Source organism: Dermochelys coriacea, chromosome 1 (genome assembly GCF_009764565.3).
Source record: "Dermochelys coriacea isolate rDerCor1 chromosome 1, rDerCor1.pri.v4, whole genome shotgun sequence".
Classification (NCBI taxonomy): Eukaryota; Metazoa; Chordata; order Testudines; family Dermochelyidae; genus Dermochelys; species Dermochelys coriacea.
In genome coordinates, this window is record NC_050068.2 from 141824688 (window position 1) to 141839035 (window position 14348).

Here is a 14348-nt window from a genome sequence, read left to right on the forward strand (position 1 = left end):
AAACCAGGAAAGTCTGACATCTTCCAAAATGTTTTTCCCAGTGTGAATCAATTTGCAGTAGATCCCGTCTGTTGTGGGTATTGGAGAAACAGAAGTAAAGAAATACCCTCCATCCTAGCACTTACCTGAGCTTGTAGATATTAAATACAAATCAATGGAATTCTCATATAAATAGCCAAAAAAAGCCCAACATTTCTTATCTGTGAGTCAGATACCCAGTGGAAGTTCTGACCATGGAATGAGGGAGTAAACTGAACTGATAAACAAAATACTAAAGCTTAAGGGCCAGGTAATGTAACACAGCTGAAGAAGATTCAAATTCTGTTTTAGGCAACGAATCAAAATCATTAGAGTTTGAATTTAGGACACTGAATGGGTCATATCATCTACTCCCTTAGTTGTGCTTTGATTAATTGCATTTTCTCTACCTATCCCTGATAGGAGTACAGCCTCATCTTGAGTATCTCCAGGAACTATGACCTGAAAATGTCTTTGGCAGCTGGATTCATCACCTATCTTATCATATTAATGTAACTCTTCTGCTAGGTGTTGTAAACAGTAATAACCCAGGTTCCATTATCCAAGGGTTCTTTCTGAACTTAAGCAATACAGGGTTGAGCCCTCACTCAGTAACATGGAAAATCTAAATATCTCCCTGAGTGCCCTTAATGGGAAATACTTCCCCACTCCCAGGCACTTAGTCTGGTGGTTTAAAAATGAGGCCTTATTAAAAGGAAAAAAGACAACACAAATTTGGGAGAGTCAGCAATAACAAATCAACAATAGATGTATCTGTTAAGCAAGACTCCTAGACTCCCCCCACCCCTGGTCTCTTGGTGATAGTCTTAAACTCAGTTCTCTGCTTACCGTTGTGAGCATCAAACAAGGTAAGGTGTTCCTGCAATAGAACTTCCCTTCTCTGCTGCCTCATTGTTCATTGTCTGGCATCAGCAGAGTCCAGGGTCTGGGTGTGTTTGTTTACAGTCCCTAGGGGAAGTGCTGCCTGGTCTGCTCTAAGGACTCTACCACCAGATGTAGCAATTACATCTTTGATTTCTCCAGTACTCATCAGCTATGCTACTGCCCTCCTGCCACTGACTGCCTCTGTGCTGTCTGTGACTCTGCCTCTCATCCTCAAAACTACCTCTGTATCTGCTCATTGCAATGGCTTCAGAGAAATATCAGAAGCATATAGGACCCTGAACAGAGTCCTTACCACCAGAAGGGCATCATGATGATGATACCATTGTTTCTCACCCTGTGGGTTTGTCCATGCTATGTGCCAGATTACGGTTTGGTTAGGGTAACCTCTCACTTTAGGAACAGTTGGGGCACTTCTCTTGTTCTTTCATTTCCCAACAGGGATGACAGCATTTTATTACCCCCAAAATCAAAACTGTTGACATTTTAGTCAAAATGCAGTTAAACTTTCAAATAACTGAAATGCACATAAATCCTGGCTCATTCAGTCATTTCCCCTTGCTCACCAACAGATGCCAGCAAAGAACTTTCCCCTGCTAGGGAGCCTTTGTGCAACTGGAGTTTTCCAGCAGCTCTAGACTGCTCTTTGCACTGTTCACCAACCGGTCTAAATAGTGAGCTTCCTATGCTCTAGGACTTCAGGCCACAGGGCTTACATAAGTAGTACATTTTTTTCAAATGGTTATTGTATTTTTGTTTCCTGCTGCTGCAGCTTAAATTCTCTTCTTCCTACTCTGTTTGCTCAACTGTTAATAACAGAACTGTGCACTCTCTGCAGAAGTCAGTTTGCAGTGCTGCTTCTTAACTGAGCTGAACAAGTCAGATCATCAGGGGATGGCTGTGAAGCAACCTCTTCCATGTTTCCTTTACAGGTTCTTTCGATTAAGTCCATGCTCTCATCCCAAGGACTTCCTATCTTTTTTGCCTCCAGCTCCTATCTCTGCCTCATGCTCAGGACCCCTTTGCTTTTGAGATCTTGATGTTCCATCCTGCCTTCTGCTGTATCCTGGCTCCTTGCTTGGGCCAAAGAACATCTTGTAAGTCTCAGTATGGTAGCCTGGGAACCTTTAAGCATTCCTTAGCAACCACATACTATGAAGTGAAACCCCAGAATCTTAGCGCATGGGTCCAAGCCTTAAAGGGAACTACCTGTCCCTAGTCTTAGCAAAGATCCAGGAGCAGCAAAAGAAAGGTGGTTGTTGGTTTTTTTCCTCAGAAGTCTCTTAAGATTTACTTGGCAGTCATCCAAAGGTTGTGGGAGGACCAGTCAATGTCTCCTTACCTCAAAAGATCCCAAGGAAAGAAGCACTAAAGAGGAAGTAGGCAGGTGTGGTGAGCTCATTAGGTCCCCTCTGAAGATACCAACAATAAGTAGGGCTGATCTGAGTGGTTGGTGGGGATCAGCAGGACGGATGTTGGTTGAGAGGGAGGAAGTTTCTTTTCCCCAGATTAGCAAAATAAAGAGCTTCAAATTGAGACTTGTTTCAAGTGGGTTTGAATTTCACAATGAACATTTTGAGCAGGTCTAATACATGCAATCCAGCAAAGCAGCTCCTTGTAGTATTACCTTCTTCATTCAAGTTCAGCATTCACATTCTCTGCCATGCTCATCTTTCTCTGAAATACAGCAGACTAGCCCAAATTTCCATCTTCTGTCTTTGTGAATTTATATTCCTTCCAATGTGAATCACTTTCCATCTCTCTTTGATGAATTTCATTTTTACTGATTTCAGCTAATTTATTAAGTTTGTACTGTATTTTAATACTATCCCATCAATGTATTTATCATCTAAACTTTGTCTCATGTGCAAATCAGGATGGATGATCTGAACTCCCCCATTTTGGAAGGTATTGTCCATCACTTTATTCGGAGTGCTTCTGAACCATAACACCCACAACCTAAAATATATCTGCAAACATCAGTGCATGTTTCAGTAAATCTGGGCCAACTTAAACTTTGTGTTTGAACAGATCTTAGCACAATGTTGCGCCAGTCATGGATGGCTTCTAGGCACTATAATAACCATTATAAATTACTGCTAATAAAATAGTAAATTCATTGTGGAAATTATGCCCTATTTTTCAATATCCTCTGCCTTTGTAGCTAGCAAAGAGCAGTTATCACTGATGATGATATATGAAGGAATAGCAACCCTCAATTAGGGCTTGTCTGCACATGAAAATTAATCCAGAATTGGGTTGACTGTGAATTTAAAGCCAATTAATTCCTTGTGCAGATTCTCTTATTCTGGAAAAAACTGTCCTATTCTGAATTAGTTTAATCCAGTGGTTCTCAACTGTGGTCCACCGCTTGTTCAGGGAAAGCCCCTGGCGTGCCTGGTGGGTTTGTTTTCCTGCTGCGTCCGCAGGTTTGGCCGATCACAGCTCCCACTGGCCGCAGTTCGCTGCTCCAGGCCAATGGAGGCTGCAGGAAGGGCAGCCAGCACATCCCTCAGCCTGCGCTGCTTCCTGCAGCCCCCATTGGCCTGGAGTGGTAAACCACGGCCAGTGGAGCCGCGATCGGCCGAACCTGCGGACGCAGCAGGTAAACAAACTGGCCCAGCCTGCCAGGGGCTTTCCCTGAACAAGTGGTGGACCACAGTTGAGAACCACTGGTTTAATCCAAGTAGATTAAACTAATTCAGAATAAGGCACTCTGAGTCCTGAATAAGAGTTTTTATACATGGAGTTAATCAGAAATAGCTAATCAGGATTAGTTATTCCAGAACTCCTCATAGAGAAAAATCCCCATATTACTCCAAATTCTCAGTTAATGATGAGGGAGGAGACTTTTTTTTGGCATTCACTATGGTATGCCGGAAGGTGTTAATGGCAATCATCAATCACAAACATGGTAGAAGTTGGTGGATAGTCTAAGCATTCTTCATTCAGTTTAAATGATGGAGCAACTAAATGCCCCTTTCATTAGTGATAGCCAAAACTACAGAATTTCACTGCCCAAGGCATGAACAAGCATGGCCAGGCCTGAGTAAAAGCTAAGCCATGTTGCTGAAGGCATTTCCCTGGAGACTGATTGCAAATGCAGGAGATGGGGCGTTGTGTGCACCCATATATATATGTGAAAGGAACCAGAATGTAGAAACCAAGAGAGATTCTTTTGGGCAGAGTACTTGTTAAGGTGGCAGACTTGCATTTCTGAACAAGGAAACTGCCTCCTGTTGATTTCTACTATTTTCAGGGAAACTGTGTACATTCTTTTTAAATAAACAGAATTGCACTAAAGAAATAAAAGACCTGTCTCATCAATTTCCTTTCTCACAGAAACAACTCAATATGGCCCCAAATATTTGCTAACCATTCAGGTTCAAAGGGTGCAACAACCAGATAAAACATAGTGGGTATTTTTTCTTTTTTCCATCAAAGGTCTTTTAAGAAGCTGATAGTGAGATACAAACTTCACATATTTAGTATACATATTCTCAAGAAAGTCTCCAGGGATGTGTAAGCATGTGACTCACTGGCCAATGTATCCGCTGCTGGCTGGGTATTGCTAACATGACCAGAAAAAATTGGGACTCTTTTTTGGGGGGGCAAGGGAAGTAATAGTCACATGAATAAGTCAAAGACCATAATATTGGCACATCTGGTTACCCTAGGTATGGCAGAGTGGCTCACCTCTTCCTTTGGTGGCCCCTACTTGACAGTCACTCTACCCTGTCATAGTCTGCCTTTTCTTGTGACTTGGCCCTCAGGCAGGTCACTTTCAGTCCTGCCCCTTCCAGGAAAACCTGAATCCAACATGTCACTGGACTGGCAGTGTCACACTTGGCCAAACTTCAGGCTTTTGGGGCCTGCCAGTCCTTGGCTTCAGGGTTTTCATGCCCTCACCTTCCATGGACCAGTAGGGGAACTCTGGCTCACCATCTACTCTCAGTTCGAGCCCAGGGATCCTATATGAACAGACATACAGTTCATAGTCCCTGGGCTGCTTGCTTCTGTAGTCTGCTGTAGGCCTATCTCACAGTCTCTTCTCTGACTGACTCTTCTGCAGGACCCCAACAAAGGGGATCCATCTGAATTGAGGAACCAAAAGCAACAAAAAGGTTTTACACCAGGCTTACCTGCTCCAGGGAACCCTTGACACATAGGAGTCTTAGTTAAGCTCTAGCCCCAGCTGATCCTGCCTTCCAGGCAGTTTATAATGAGAGTCTGGTCCCACCCAGGTTTTTCTTCAGGGGGTAGGTCGAGAGATCTATTGCTTCCCCAGTCAGCTAGCACTGAACTGGGCTTTTCCTCTTATCTCCTCCCTCCAGGCTTGCACCTACTGCAGGTATAGTGGGGTGAGGCTGATTGCACCCACAGGTTCTCCTTAACCCCTTTAGGCCAAGGGAGACATTGGTACACACCATCATAATACTGTAGATTCACAAGTCAATGCAATTAAAATATTGGAATGAACTAAAAATAAAGATGTGCCCAGCCCACATAACTTCATTGCGATTCCCCAAGAAGTCACTGGAGAAACACTGAATTATTTCTGACAACAGCACCAAATATCTAGGGGAATTAAGTAGACTGTAGGACAGGGAAATCTGTGCATTGCAATGATTCTAAAACTTTCTAAATTAGTAGTCCCAAACCAGGCAGAGTTTCTTGTCATGATTGCAACACCACAATCATTTGTGGTCATTTACCTTAATCCATGGGGCTAATGGCAAAAAAAATTTACCTGGCTTTGTTTAGGTGGGGGATGTTGAATGAGGTTGACTCTGCTCTGGAAGGGGATCTGATTTTTGCTGCTGCTCTGGTGCACAGGTTGGGGTAGTTGGTGACTTCAAAAAAGTCATTTTGAATAAAAAATACTATATCTTTTAATTTAAAATATGTTGAAATGAAATGTTTTGATTTTTGTTTTTAGAAACAATTTGGAGAATTCAGCAGGAATCTGAGGAATGTCTCAGTAGACCCAAATCAGCATTTTTTGGCGAAAAAAGTTGTTAATTTTTTTTTGCCCAGCTCTAATGTTGAGGACCACAGTGTTCAGGCAGCTCCCACCTTTAGGATTGCTTTGCTAGAATATAGCACAGAAGTGGTAAGTCAAGGCGGGAGTTATGAAGGAATGACAAACTGCAGCAGAAATAGGTTGTGGTGGCAGCAGAAGGAGGAGGGACTACAGCTTTTTTTCCCTCTTCCCCTCAGCTTGCTTCTCCGGGTTTTACAAACCACCATCTTCTGGAGATTTTGCTGCATGCCCACACCTCACTTGAAAACCTATTTGTGACTCTCTTGACTAGCAATTTGAGATATTGGGATCCTATGCTGCGATGGTTATACTATACACTGACTGTTTCACGTCGGTTAGTTTTGATATTTTTATTCCTTAAAATTAACTAACTAGATATTAATTCCAGAAGGAGATTTTCTTTGGAAATTCTCTTCATAGGGTGGGGGCACAACTGTGGAAGTTTTATAGACTAAGTTCTTGCTATTTATAAAGTACATTGAAATACTTCTGGATGATAGATGTAAGTTTGTCTTCTGTCAATGTACTTTATAAATAGCAAGAGCTTAATCTATAAAATTTCCATAGTTGTGCCCCCACCCTGTGAAGAGAATTTCCAAAGAAAATCTCCTTCTGCAATAGACATGTATATTTTTAATCAAATATTTTCAGTATGAAAATCTGGTATTTCCATATGCCCCAAGCAACAGGATGAGTGAATTACCAACGTAAATATAGTTGATATATATAGGTAGATAGAATGAGGGATAATAAAAGGGGGGCAGAGGGAGCAGACAGAGTAAAGAGATGAACACTTTAAAATCCCTCTCATCTAGATATGCTAGATGGATAGAGCCTGATCCAAAGTTCAGTGGGAGTCTTTCTGCTGACTTCAGTGGGCTTTGAATCAGACCCTCAATCATTGCCTGCAGAGAAATGAACAAATATATCCTTCCATCTTCCTCTTTCACTAGCTTCCTGTCTCTCTCTACATCTCCATTCTCCCCTTCAAGGCACTCCTTAACTCCGCTGCTGCCTACATATCCACCCTCATCTCTTCTTATCCTTCAGCCAATCTACAGTCTGTCATCTCCACTTGCCTTCATCTTTCCTCTCATTTATAGTCCAGGGCTTTCCTCACACCAACCTCAATCAACAGCTCCAAATCCATGCTCAAAACTCACCACATTTTGCTTGCTTCATACCACTAATATCCAGACACTCTTATATGCCACTCTCAAGCCTGTTTTTTTCCTTCACCTCCCATTCCATTATCCCATTTAAACTACAAGGGTGGGGAGGTAGAATGATCTTGTATAGTTGTACTGCCTGTCTACATTAAATTGTAGGCGCTAGGCCAGGAGACCTTGGGGCAGATCTGTCCTGATTTTCTTACAAAGCATGGGGCACATCAAGATGTGATGTGTAAGGCGGTGTAAGTTAGATCCCTTAGATCCTAGTTACCACTTCTACAGGGAGGGGGATGGGAGTGGTCCAAAGAAGGTGTATGTTAAAGTAGAAAGTAGTCTACTGCAATTTAAACCTTACATGCTTCCATTAGTTACCTCTCTTTTTGGTCCTTTTTTCTGGCTCCTTGATATGTAAGAGTGACACCAATTTAGGACTCAACTACATGAAGGGTTGCACCAGTTTAATTTAAGATGTGACTTTTTAAGTGGTTTAGGTAAATCAGTGCAAAAGACTGTGTGGAAATTCTTATTTGGGTTTAATCCAGGCTTATTTGGGCTGAATTTAAATTGAGTAGGAACAGGTTTTAAGATGAAATTAAATAAGCCCCTCTTAAACCAAAATCAGTGTGTTCACACAGGCTTTTGTACCTGTGTAACTAAACCAACTTAAACTAAACTGGTGCATCTGTGTATGTAGACAAGGACTTAGGTTCAGATTTAGAGGTGACATACAAGTGGGTGCGACCTTCTGTGAAGTCAAGTAAGTGAGTTTAAAGGAGTCTAAAATGGTGTGAAGTACATGTTTAGGGTGAGGAATGACAGAAGATATAAGCTATACCAGTTTAAGGCTCCCTTTGGAGTTACCCTCTGAATATGGCCCTATTTCTATAAAGCAATAGTCACTCATATTTTGCTATGTATCTATATACGTTTGTCATTGTCATGCAATAAGAGGAAAGTCATATGCTTGGGTTACTATATCTTCTTTGCCCCAAGGAAACAAAAGTAATAAAGGAGACCAACAATAATACTAGTACTTCTAGTGGAAGCTTCTTTTCATTCAAAGGTCTCAAAGTACTTTACAAAGGAAAGTTAGTATCATTAAAATAAGAATAATAATAAACTGGGTTTTAAGGTTTTTCTGGGAAGATACACAGAAATATAAATGGCCTGAACACAGAAGAGGAATGATATGATCAGTCATTTGTTCAATGCAATTAGATAAATTCACAAAGGAGAGATTGATTAAAGGTTCCCGAGTATTAATCACTAGAATGACTGAAGGTCATTACTTGTCTATTCCTGCAAAAAAACAAAGAGTTCTTATTGAAGTAAAATAAAGACAAGCCCCAAGATGCATCATGCAGAGGAGCTTCAATCAGCAAAGTGCCCTCAATCCTAGTAAATAGAAATTGGTTGTGGTTTCCAAGAGAATGTAACATAACAGTATACAGCTAAGTTTACATTGTCTGGGTTAAAATATTGTGTATGAGAGCAAAAACTTATGGGGCAAAATGAGGTAGGGCTCCTGTGGGAAAAAAATGTGATTGTGTAATTAAATACTGTATCATAATGAATATGCATAATGCTCAGGCAATCTCAAAGCTGGCATTTCCCAATTTTTAAGTGCTTGACTTTGCAACCTTAATGTTCTTGTAACATAGTTTTTACTTTTAATAGAACAAATAGTATGTGAGCATGTCATTAAAGACTGTATCACCATGCAAGGGACTCTACTGAATTATAGTGTTATGGGCTACCTTAATTCTGGCATTTCTTAAATTCTGGGTGAATTGACAGCAATCTTAATGTTCTTTTAATGAAGGTTGTTTTTTTTATAAGCAAGCTGAAAAAAAATCTATCATATGGAACCATATTGACCCCTGCATAGCACAGTGTGAACCCAAGATCCGTGGAGCCACAACACAGGGAACTACCACGACTGTTACAGCTATAAGATCTGTTAACAGTAATAGTTTGTTATCCTGTGTGAGAACAAACCACAGGAAGGGGAGACGGCACAGGCTACACAACTATCTGACAGCCAGCTAAGGAACGTTAGAACTCCTGGGTTCTACTCCCCTGTCTCTGGAAAGGAGAGGCTCTAATGGTTACAAACAACACAGCCAAACACACATCTGGCACATTCATTCTAAAAAGCAATATGCCTAAAAAGATGAGAGTCGAGCCAGCCGTATTCCCAGCTCTGCCAGAAGTAACTATATGCAATCTCTTGGGTACCCCAGCTGTGAAATGGGAGTAGTGGTACTTACCTGCCTTCTAAAGTAGCAGTGTGGTGCCTTGCTCAGTAATAAGGGATGAACGTGCACAGAATTATTAATACCAATCACTGGGCGGTCACTTGAGGGGTAGCCTAGCGCATCTTCCCCTAGGCTACCTATGGGTGGCTACTGTTACTGTGCTTGTGTCTCATCTGTAGCTCCCGCTCTGTGCCTACGGTGTAGGAGGCTGAGTAGAGAAAATGACATTGATATGCAGGAACTCTGTACGCCTGGAGCATGCTCAGTGTGGATGGAATATTCAAAGATTGTAGCAGCAGGTCTTAAAAATTCTACAGAGCATATGCAAATTTTCAGAGGCTTACAATTTGACTGAATCTGGAAGTCTTGTAATAAATCTGCTGGCTCATTACTGGGCACTGTGTTGACCCCCAGTGAAATATGCCGCTAGAGAAGAAGGCAGGGGTCTCCATAATACTTCCAGAAAATGAAAATGAATTACTGCTAGAGATCAGAGGGGACCTGGTTCCGGAAGCAGCCTGTGAGCAGGAGTAGCGGTCGGGAGGCTGCAGCCTGGAAGCTGCCAATGGAGAGAAGGACACGTAGTTTAGAAGCTGTGACCACATGGCTGGGAAATAGCCTGTTGCTGGCAAGGGTGCCAATGGTAGCCAGAAAAAAATGGATATTGGGAGCAACCTGCAAACTGGAGAGCATTTGGATGAGTTTGAACAAGATTGACAAAAGACAAGACTTGCTGAGGATTTTCAGATCAGTGGATGAGTGCCTATAGGAAAGAGGTGGCCTGGAGTGAGAATCCAGAGCACTAGATGTGAGGAACCCCATGGTCATACTCCTATATTAGATAGCCCTTAAGGGCTGAGATAGGAACTGTGGGTTTATTTTTTTGTTTGCAACTTTAAACCATTGAGCCTAGGGTAATGTCAACTATTTATTGGTGGCAGCCCTACCAAAGCAATCTGTTGTTCTTCATTAAAGTCTGTGTTTACGGGAATCCACCAAAGACTAGAGCCTGAAGTGCCTAGTGCTTGAAGCACATACTGCACTTGCATCCAAGCATGTGATACATGAAGGGATTGGGGTACCACAGCACTCAAAGCAACTCCTTGCAGTGGAGCTTTTTCAGGTATTTTCATAAGATCAGTAAAAGTTCTCCCTTACCACAGGATTATTCCCCTTCCAAATTTCAACAGCTTTGCTCCACAGCTTGGAGAAGCATGAGCACTTAAAAAAAAAGTTGGAAATTGTATTACATTACTAATTTCTTCCCAACTTTGTTCTTGCAAATGCCCTCCAGGGTCAGAATGCTGATATCATGAGGGTATTTATACTGATGCCAACCACCTGATCAGTTGTCCTGGTAGCTGAAATGTCCCAGAGTTTCCCTGCCACTGAAGTGAAAATGAACAATGAAACTTTGCAAAAGGGCCAGTCTGTTATCCTGTCAATCTGGCTGGTATGTAAACTGCAAGGAGGCCACATCCCTTTTGGATTTGCTATGATGATTATTGTTGCTGGAGATTTTTGCTGACATTCCAAAAACTCAGCCTGAGGTAGAAAGCAACCATGGAAATTTTCAACCAAATATTTTTGCAAATTTATAAGCGACTAAAAATAGGAGAAATGGTAAATATTAGGGACCTTCTTTGAGAGGCACTTGCTACTGGGTCCTACTGTAGCACTCCATAAATGCTGCACAAAAGTGCTATTTCATCCAATATATACTGTGTTTTATTCTTCTAGTGTAAAACCCAAGCCAAACTTTTTTCTGTGTATGATTCTAACTGAAAGCAAGATAGCTGAGAGAGTGAATTCTAAGCAGTGCTAGTAATGGCTTCTATTCACTTTCCTGTAAAAACACAGATATTTTCTCTGTTTTTAATAGACATGTTTTCCTGCTGTTTACAATTGCAAAAAGCTCCTTGCAGAAATTGCAAAATATTTTCCATATAATCATTTGGCAAGCCCCAAATAAGCCAAATATAAGAAAATATGCTAAATAATATTACTGAAATGTAATTGTGCTGCTGAGACACAGATATAAAGGAGGAGTAAAACACAGAATAACTTTGATTTCCCTTTTGTATCTTGGCTATAATCTCACTCCTGGTGCAATTAGTTTACAGAGTTTCAGTAAGATCATTTTCATAATCATTGGCAAAAGCAAGAGATAGGGATGGGTTTAGAGTTTTAAAAAAATTATAGTGAATTTATTCAATGAATGTAGCCTTTTTTCTATTTGCAAAATAGAAAAGTAGTTTTATAGATAATGGATTTTCTTGAGTTTATTCATTATTTGAAAATACTCACAAAATAATTTCTATGAATGAGTGATTAAAGCTGCAAATATCCCGTATTTGAAATTCACTCCGTGTAGTTAAGTTTTGATCAGATGCATAGTTCATAAGATATGCAGCTGTTCAACTATTACCAGCCACAAATATTCAAAAATCATGAATAAGGCACAAAAAAAAATCATGAGATTCTAAAACTAATAAACTTCGGGTCCTTTTTAATTGGCCCCTATAGCTAAGCCTTTACAGTTCATGTTTACAAGGTTTTCTCAGCAACCATGAAGGCTAAGCACTTCATTTTAGAAAAAGTAATGAAAGCCCAGATTCTCATTAAATCACATAAGATCATCTCAAGAAAAATATATGTTTTTGCAGAACCTGTGTTTTCCATCAGAAAATCATTCCACCAGAAAATTCCTGATCAGCTTCTATTACAACTAGGAATATTTAATTAAAACCATAAATAGTTTAAAGACAGTATTCCCCTGATAAAACTTTTATTAAGCCGTAGGTCTGACCACTCCTCTGCCTTTGCCTTCCCTCCTCTGCATCTTGTTTGGGAGATTATCACATACACAACTCTTACTCTCCCCTCTGTGCCCCAACTACATTCCAGGGAGCCTAGATACAGACGGAGCTGAGAAAGACTTTATTTTCCCTACCTTCCTGGAGCAGTGTATGCTGGCCAGTCAAAATCTACCCCTAACTATTCCACATTTACTGTGATAGATTTCTAAGAGGTCTTTCCTGGATGAATGGTAGCTTACATCTTCATCTAAAACAAAACAATGTCACACAACTCCCAAGTTTCAGTGTTGGACAATTCTGTTTGCTGTTTACAGTGCATATGATATGGGTGAAGTTTTCACAGGTGACAGTAGACAGTTGTATGAGGGCATTAGAAAGGCCATTGGGCCAATAAAGAACAAGACAGCTCCACTGAAATATCTGAATTGCAATATGATGACTGATAAAGGGAAGCAACAGTAGAGGTGGATTGAGCACTATGGAATGATATACTCAAAGGAATCTGTAGTAGACCAACATGTCTTAGACGAATTGCCTGGGTTTGAAGTTATGACTTTGCTGGATGCCAAACGTACACTAGACGAACTTGAACCTTGCTGCAAAGATTGCACGAGATATTGCTACTCTGTTGGAAGGAAGAAACTGTTCCGCAAGATTTTAAGGATGCTCATTTCATCCAACTCTATAAAAACAAAGGAGACACAGATGTATATCTCTTCTTAACATAGTGGGAGAAATCTTAAACTGTATTCTTTTACCTAGACTTCAAACCTTAGCTGAGAGAATGTATCCAGTGTGGCTTCTGCTTCGGAAGCTCCACCATAGACATGGTCTTCTCTGTAAGATAGCTTCAGGAAAAGTACAGAGAAAAGCATATCCCACTATACATGGCTTTTATAGATTTAACAAAAGCCTTTGACTTTCTAGTAGTGACTTAGGCACTTAGGGCTAAGTGGGATAGATTGGAATAGATGGGAGTTAGAAGCCAAACCTGTTTAGGCATTTTTGAAAATCCCACGTGGTGCCTATCTGCATCTTGAGTTGCCTAAATACCTTTGTAAACCTGGCCATTTGAAGTTTAAATCTCAATGAATGTCAATAGGGCTTCTAAGTCACTTAGATGCATTTGAATATGGTCCCCCATACCTATAATTATTCAGTTAAAGGAAATAGATTACAAAATAATTTTTTGGCATTTTACCCTCCTAGATGAAAATAATCAGCAGTCAGACTAGCAAACAATAAAAATTAAATTTAAATAAAATATAGACGTTATAAATATAAACTAGGGAAGAATAAAGATTCTGTTAAATACTAGACCATGAGCAATAATAGTTACTTGTTTTATGATTTTATTTCCATTTCAGTTTCTATCAGTTAATTTAAAAGAAGCTTATTCTTGTTCTATAAATGTCTTTAAACAATAATCGTTACCATGGCTATCATGAAGGAATTCTAAATGTAAGAAATATACAAAATACATTTTCTGCAGGGAAATTTTAATTTTTAGATTCAGTGCTGCTCCATTAGTGAAGCAGTGGATGAGCTGTCACTAATTAACTGAAAATTAACCGGTAGAATTAATTTTTTTTCTTCAGACCCTAGGGTTGCATATATTGTTAACATTGTATGACTTAGGGATAGATAATTTGTGTGTGATTTGGAAATCCCTGAATAAGAAAAACAAATAATCTCTCTAATCCTTTCAAAATGTTTGGGTAGATGTTGTATGTTTGAACTGACCTTGATGAATTAAAAACCCTCTTGATTTTTTTTTCCTGTACTTGTATAATTGTGCTATGGATGATCTTGTGGTTAAGACACTGGACTGGAGTCTCGGGGGAGTTCAATTCCCATCTCTGTCACAGATTTCCACTGTGACCTTGGACAAGTCACTTAGGGTGGTTCTGTCCCACAGTGGGGATAGTAATACTTCCATACTGTTATTTTCATGGTATACAAAAAAAATCAGATAACATAAGATACACTTTCCGGAAGATTGCCACATAAAACTGCTTTACTTCTTAAAATTCAGAACTTTAAACACACAAGAACCAAAAAGAGAGAGAGAGTCAAAGCAGGCAGCTCCCTAAGGAAGAGACACATAACTCTCCTCACCTTGCTTTAGACTGGA